The sequence below is a fragment of the Herpailurus yagouaroundi genome, unplaced genomic scaffold (assembly GCF_014898765.1).
Source record: "Herpailurus yagouaroundi ecotype Mexico unplaced genomic scaffold, PumYag 141, whole genome shotgun sequence".
NCBI classification, from domain to species: Eukaryota; Metazoa; Chordata; class Mammalia; order Carnivora; family Felidae; genus Herpailurus; species Herpailurus yagouaroundi.
In genome coordinates, this window is record NW_024412396.1 from 14511533 (window position 1) to 14519344 (window position 7812).

Consider the following 7812-nt stretch of genomic DNA (forward strand, 5'->3'; position numbering starts at 1 on the left):
TGGGAATACAACCTTTTCATAGGTTAAGGATTTCCTGTGTTTGCATTTTCATTATTTCTTTTTACTTTCTTTCCTCTTATCTCTCTCCAGTGCTGAGGTCTAATGGTGATAGTGTGATTATAAACACACTACCTAGCTGCCCTTCTTTTCAGGTAACAGGTACTAAAATAGCATCATAGACTATACTAGGAAATAGAGATGATAATAGCTACATATTTCCTACTTTTCAGCAATGATAGAAAAATAATTGAGGCGATATTTGTGAATACTAAGAAGAAATGTGCTATATAGAAATCTGAATGTCATTATTCTCCCATATGCTGTATGAGGAAGAAACATGTAAACACCATTATTGTTCATCTTACTCCTTTTATGCCAGACTGAGTGACCTTTCAGAGTCCTTTATTATGAACAATCTAATGGTCATTTCTCAAATACCTATGGATGGTAGTTCCTATAATGCCACTGCTTTCGCTCATGAAATGTGTATGATAAGACTAACCAAACCTCAGTATGATTTTTATTTGTAAACTTAACAATATGAAAAAATCAGGCAAGCAAAATGCATTCCTGGACAAAGAGCTGGTGAAAGCAAAAAGTTCACTATCAGGATGGCTAGGTGGTGGGAAGGGGATGCACAGAGAATGCTACAAGAGAACTTTCTCCATCAGTAAACTCCCAACACACATACCTAGGGAATATTAACATGTGAGTTATTTAACATGTTCCATCTGCCTTGTTCTTCCTCTCCAACTAGATGCAGTAGCAAAGCTCTGGCAGAGGCTAGCAAGGAGAAAAATAAAAGCTGAAAGTTCTAATCAAAACTCTAATCAGAAAGATGACAACTGGTGAAGATTATTAAATTTTCTTCGCTCCCTTGATGAATTTAATAAAGAACTAATCAAAGATCATTAGAAGGCTTTTGTGCCTGGCTTGCATTGTAACTGGATTGCAATCTGAATTTGTGTTTTAGTGGGTTTCCAGGGTTGGATTGGACATGTAAATATATTTAAAACTATAGACGGTTAGATATTTTTTAGTATTTTTAGCTAATGTACTAACCCATGAAAATGTATAAGCTATTTATTGTGCTCATCTACTCTGACAACTAAAAATATAGAGGATTTTGATTTTGATCTTTAGTAATTAGAATTTAAAAAAATTTGTATTAGAGTCTAGCTCAAAAATTTCTAATGATCTTTGATTAGTTCTTTTCTTAAATTAACAAGAAAATAAAAAATGGTATCATTTAATTTCCAGGCATAAAAATATGTAAATAACTCTGTAACTACCAGAGCCAGTAGAAATTTATAGAAAATTATGGTAATATCTGAAGAGGTTTTTCACTCCCCCTGCCAATTCTGAACATTGCTTAATGTTCCTTGTTTTCAAATGATCTCCCCATAGCCTTCCAACTGCATTTTAAGCACTTACATTTTAAGTACTGCATTTATCATGTCTCATAAAGTATGTATTTATGACATCTGTATTCTTTATTTATGACATCTGTACTCCATTCATTTCTGGCGCTTGGTTTTTTATACCTCAGTATCTGATTGGTCTAATGCAGTCTCCTCCCCACCCCCAACACATTAACCCAATAACTTAGGATTCCAGACAATTCTTATGTTCTCCTATCCCAAAGAGCCTCCTCATTTTGTCTTAGTAGCAGAATACTTCTATGTTCATCATCAAATAATTGGTTCTCATTAATATAAAAAAATCTTGAGATTTGCTTTGAGTATGGTTATATCCTTAATAAAGTAGTTCTTAGGATTCTACCTATCTTTTTGCCAGAATAGAAAAATTATTCTGGAGTTACCAGGATGAATAAAGGAAACAAAAAAATAGTGGGTGCTTTAAAAAATGAAATGAAAATATTAAACTCATATAGCAGGCCCTTTTATTAGATTCTACAGATAGACTGATACATGGTGTGCTTTCTATTTAAAGCAAAATTAGGTATTTATAAAAGATATAACTGTAAGTACACATTACCGGGATATCTGTTTCTGTACTAGCTAGTTCCTATGTTTCTTTTTATGTGAGTTAAAATAATTCTTGAGTATTTCAAGGTTATAGAAGAATTTTCAAAAATGTACTGAGAATAAAAGTATAAAACTCTACACACATTAGATGAGTCACTCTTTTACTAAGTATTTATGGAAGCAATCAGTAATTTAACTCTGATTTATAGCTCTGTTCCATTGGCCAAAGGAAGTAGATGGGTACTATGAAACTGGAGTCTGAACTTTTTATATTCAATGTTAAGTTAAATTAAATAAAGTAGCAGTTTCCCAGACAAGACTAGAAAAGCAATACCTTAATTTTAAAAACTTTCCGGCTACCTTTCGGCCTCATTCTGATTATAAGGGCTAGATATTAAGGTGGTTTTTTTAATGGTTATTTTTGAGAGAGAGAGCAGGGGGAGGGGCAGAGAGAGAGGGAGAGAGATCCAAAGCAGACTCTGTGCTGACAACAGACAGCCTGAGGCAGGGCTTAAACTCACCAACTACAAGATCATGACCTGAGCTGAAGTCAGACACTTAACTGAATGAGCCACCCAGGTGCCCCAAGACAGTTAATTCTTAGGTAGAGGTAATTTAGAATTGAAAGTCTGCAGGCACTTCAGTTGCATCATGAGCTCTATCTTTATCATGGTCTTGAGGAAATTTGTCCAATTCTTCATAGTTCAGCTCCCCATCTTATTTACTATTTCTGTTGTTCTTTCTCTTGTAGATCCAAGTTTGTCTTTCAGGGAGTGCAGCTGGGCTGGAAACAAATCCTCTCAGCTTCCATTCTCTAGCAAATGTTTTTATTTAATTTTTGCTTGCAAAAGCTATTTTTGTTGGATATAAAATTCTGGGTTGATGGGGATTTTTTTCTTTCAGCACTTTAAAGAAGTCATTTCATTGTCTCTGGCCTCCATTGTCTGTGATGAGAAGTCAGTGATAATTCTTATTCTTGTTCTCCTATAGAGAAAGTGCCTTTTTTTCTCTCTGGTTGCTTTCAAGACTCTGTCTTTATCTTTGGTTATCAGATGTTTGGCTATGAAGAGCCTTGGTCTGGTTTTCTTTATATCCTGTGTGGATTCACTGAATTCTTGTATCTATAATTCAGTATTTTTCTGACCCCTGGGAGTTTGGAGTCATTATTGCTTCAAATTATTTTTGTCCCTGTATTATTCTCTTCTTCTGGCACTCAATTACTCTCTTGCTAGGCTGACTGATCCTCTCACAGGTCTCTGAGGTTTTTTAGATTTATTTTTTAATCTTCATTTTTTAATAGACTTTATTTTTTTAGAGCAGTTTTAGGTTCATAGCAAAAACTAGAAGGTAAAGAGACTTCCCATATACTCTCTACTCTCACATTGTCAACATTGCCCTTCAGAGTGGTACACTTGTTACAATTGATGAACCTATATTGATACATCATTATCACCCAAAGTCCAAAGTTTACATTATGATTCACTCTTGTGTTATTCCTTCTGTGGGTTTGGACAAATTTATAATAACACATATCCATGGTTATAGTATCATACGGAGTTGTTTCACTGCCTTCCAAATCCTCTGTGCTCTGTTTATTCATCCCTCATTCCATCCTAATCCCTGGTAGCCACTGATCTTTTTACTGTCTTTATAGTTCTGCTTTATCCAGAATGTCATATATTTGGAATCATACAGTGTATGTAAGCTTTTCAGATTAGCTTTTTTCACTTAGTAATATGCATTTATGTTTCTTACCTCTGTGTCTTTTCAAGGCCTGATAGCTCATTTCTTTTTAGCGCTGAATGATATTTCATTGTCTGGATGCATCACAGTCTATTCATTCACCTATTGAAGGACATCTTGGTTCCTTCCAAGTTTTGGCAATTGTGAATAAAACTCATATAAAAACTCATATAAACAGCTATTTGTGTGTGTGTGTAAGTTTTCAACTCCTTTGGATAAATACTAAGAAGTACAGTTTCTGGATCATGCAGTTAAGAATATGTTTCATTTTGTTAGAAACTGCCAAACTGTCTTCCAAAGTTACTGTACCATTTTGCATTCCTACCATCAGTGAATAAAAGTTCCTATTATTCCACATCCTTGTCAGCATTTGGTGTTGTCAGTGTTCTGGATTTTGGCTATTCCAATAATAGGTGCATAGTGATACCTCATTATTGTCTAATGTTTGTTTTTCTTCAATCTTTTTTCTTTCTATTCTTTGGGTTAATTTCTATTGGCTTGTGTCAGTTCACTCTTCACTCTGCTAACTCTGACCTGCTGTTAAGCCCATCAGTTTTTATTTCAGTTACTGTACTTTTTAGGTCTGGAATTTTTGTTTGATTGACTGTATTTATAGTCTTCATTTCCTGCTGAGATTTCCTCTTTGATCTCTCAATTAAGATAGAATTTTTCTTTGAATTCTTTTAACATAATTTCCTTTAATTATTTGTATGCCTAGTGAATTTTTATTAAATATTAAACTTTGTGGATAACCGATTCTACAAATTCTAGAGTCTGTAATCTTCCTCTGAAGAAAGTTGATTCTTGTTTAAGAAGGCAGTACATTTACTGGCTGATCACTTTAACTTGTGTGATCTTGGTGTTTTGTATTGTTAGTGTTTATCTGTGGAAAGCCTCAGGCACTTCCCAAACTTCTCTAACTTGGTAGTACTCACTCTTCAAACAGAGTCTTCCCCACAAGTCTTTTTGAAGTTTGGTTTTAGACTTTATTAGGGTAGGTCTAGAGTAGGTCTCTCTCTGAGGCATGTCTCATTCCTAAATGTGGACTCTGTGGTATATTAACTGGATGTCGGCAGTTTTCAATAACCTTTTTACTCTGGCAGGGCCAGGACTCTGTCATCCCCTGCCACTGCTCTTCCCCAAGCATTGCTCAACTTCTAGTATCTTGGTTCTACTTTTGACTCCATAGCAGCTGATACTAAAGGCCCAGGTTGCCTTACTCTGCACATGTACAGTCCAGCTCTCAGCCATGGATTTCAGGAGAACCCTAATAGATTTCTGGGATCCCCTCTCTGCATTGCTCCCTCTTCCACAGGTTCTAACTATTTCAGCCACTGTGAACTCTGATATCTTCCTCCTCAGCTCAACAGGACCTGCTTGCTCTGCTTAGACTCCAGATAATCTGTACCATGGGCAGGAAGTTGTCTCCAAGCAAAGAGCTGAGCCAGTTGTGCAGCTCACCTCATGCATTTCCCCTCTCTCAAGAATCACAGTTTTACATTGCTTGTTAGACAATGCCCGAAATCAGCTGACTCACATATTTTGTCCAGTTTTGGAATTGTTTTGGCTTCATCCAGTATCAATCATCCCATCATGGTTGGCAGTAGAAGTTCAAGAGTGATTTCTTGATTTCAGTCCTACCTGAAATCACATTCTGCATTGGGCAGAAACATAGGCACCATGGCATTTTCTATGCATTGTCATTAAATAATCCCCACCCCAGTTGTAAAAACTTAGGTAAAAGTTCCTGTTAAATTATTTCAAACTCAGAATCACATAGGCCATGTCTGGCAGAGTGCCTGGCACAAACATGTTTTTATGAATTATTAAATTGTTTGCTAGATAGATTAGAAAGAAAGTGGAAAGAAGAGCCCACTCCTTAGCATTATGACTTATCTGCCAACTTACTCTACAATCTTTGGATTACAACTATATTTAACATGTCTTTGTTTGGAATCACTGGAGAAGCCTCATTGAAAACTAAGGAAATCTAGTTCTAAATTTATATTTGTAACTTGCTTTGACTGTATGTTCTGAAAGATACTTTCTGCGATTAAGCATCATTGTTGTAGTTTTGTTACAAAATTAAACAGGTTTCCAGTTTGGCAACTGGGACGATAACTTTGGAGGGCTTTCCTAATTTCCAAAAGAGCTTTACTCCCATAATTATATTGAATTCATCCAGAAAGGAAAAAAACCAATGACATGAGGAAAATCTGGGCAGCAAATAGCAGTTTGGTAGTATCAAAGAAGTAGAAGGAGTCTTTTCAATTAAGAAAATGATATATATACATATATATGTATATATATATGTACATATACATAATGTCATGAGCGATTAGATTGTTGTTTTTCTAGAGAACAGTTTTAAGGTCTTAGTGGACTAAAATGGTATACTGATGCAATATAATTATACCTTTGAGTGATACATCAAAGATGCAATAACCATGAGCTAATGACCAGGAAGCTACAACACAAGCTAAAATGTCATTATCTAAAGAAAAACTAGCATATTACAAAAATAGTGCTTATCCACATGATTGAGTATTCCTTCTCAGTGCAAAATCTTGGGTTTGACACTTATTCCATTCAGCCTTTGACCTGGTGCCTCTAAGTTGACTTTTCCAGAACAATCTTCTCTCACACACGAGGTAGAAGTAGGATAAAAAGAAATGCATTAGTCTCAGATCACTTTTTTCCTCTTCATTCCTCTTTCATTTATGAATCCTGTTTTTCTCTAGAGGAAAAAAAATTCAGTCCTGTGTTTTTTTCCTGGGCCATTACTAATTCACCCTGCCCCCCTCCCAGTATTTTGTACGTCACTCCTCAAAAATTTAAGATGTCTTAGATACTGAGCTGCTTGAAGAGAGAGTTTGTATTAGCTACCTGGCCTCTGATATTTCTGCTGGAAAAAACATTTCTTCATGTTTCAAGGTAAATGTACTTTATAGATTTTGCAGAGGAATTTCTGGAACTGAGCCTAGTAGTACTTGCAAGGTGGTTCTAGATTGATGCAGCAATAGAGTGTAGGGTAGCTATGCCTACAGATATCCTGCAAAGAAATGAAGGAACAAATGACAGCATTAAAGTGAACCATGAACCAATTCAGTAAAGTCTTTGGATATTACATAAGTTCTGAAAGCATGATTACTTTCTGTTGAGCTTTTTCTCATCATTATTACATGTGATTACATGTGAGGCTTCCTGCTTCACTGTTTTAGTTTAATGGGACAAACTGCAAGGACACAGCCTTTCCTCATTTTCTGTGCCCATTTCTCTGGTGTAGGTCGCTGCCAGTAAATGTGCAAGCCTATTGTTTTTTAAGCAGCGAGAAAATATAATATTCCATATAAAGGTTATTCATATAATCCAAAGTCCTCAACTCTATCCTTCCAAGGTCATCTTTTGTTTAATAACCATACGATAAATTGTTGGAAGTCCAATGTGTTCTCCAAGTCCTCTGCTGATTCTGCAGTTGAGACTCAACCTTCCCAATTTTTCTTGTTCCAACTCTTGCTTCTGACTATTCTTGATTTCTTCTCTTCATCTGTCCATGGCTCCTACAGGCTGCTCCAGGCGGTTCAAGTCTGCTTTGCTTCAAAATACAGACTCACTCTCACCTTCATGACAATGCTGTGGTGAGTAGCAGTGTTTTATTACATTTTTATTTTATATGCATAACACAGAGGAATTGTAGCGTATTCCTCTGTGTATGTAATATAGCAGGGAACGACTTAAAACTGAGTATGGAGCAGCACTAAGGCTAAAGTTATCTAACATCTCTACCTCAAGGACTCCTTCTTGGCAGCCTTTTCATTATGCATTTCTGGGGCATGCTCTCTGCTCTCTAGACTCTAAGAAAGCTTTTTGTTTCCAATCCCTCTTTCATGGTCTGATCCTCCTCAGCCCTGCAATGGTGGGAGGAACCCACTCCAAAATTCCTGTAACTTTATGATGCAGAGAAATTTGGCTCTCCCTTAGGCTCACCCTCTCCTATCCAGACTCTCCTGGGGTCTAGCCTCATTCAGTTAAAAAAGCCCATTGGATGCCTCCCAAACAAAATAGCAGTTTTCTCTTCAGG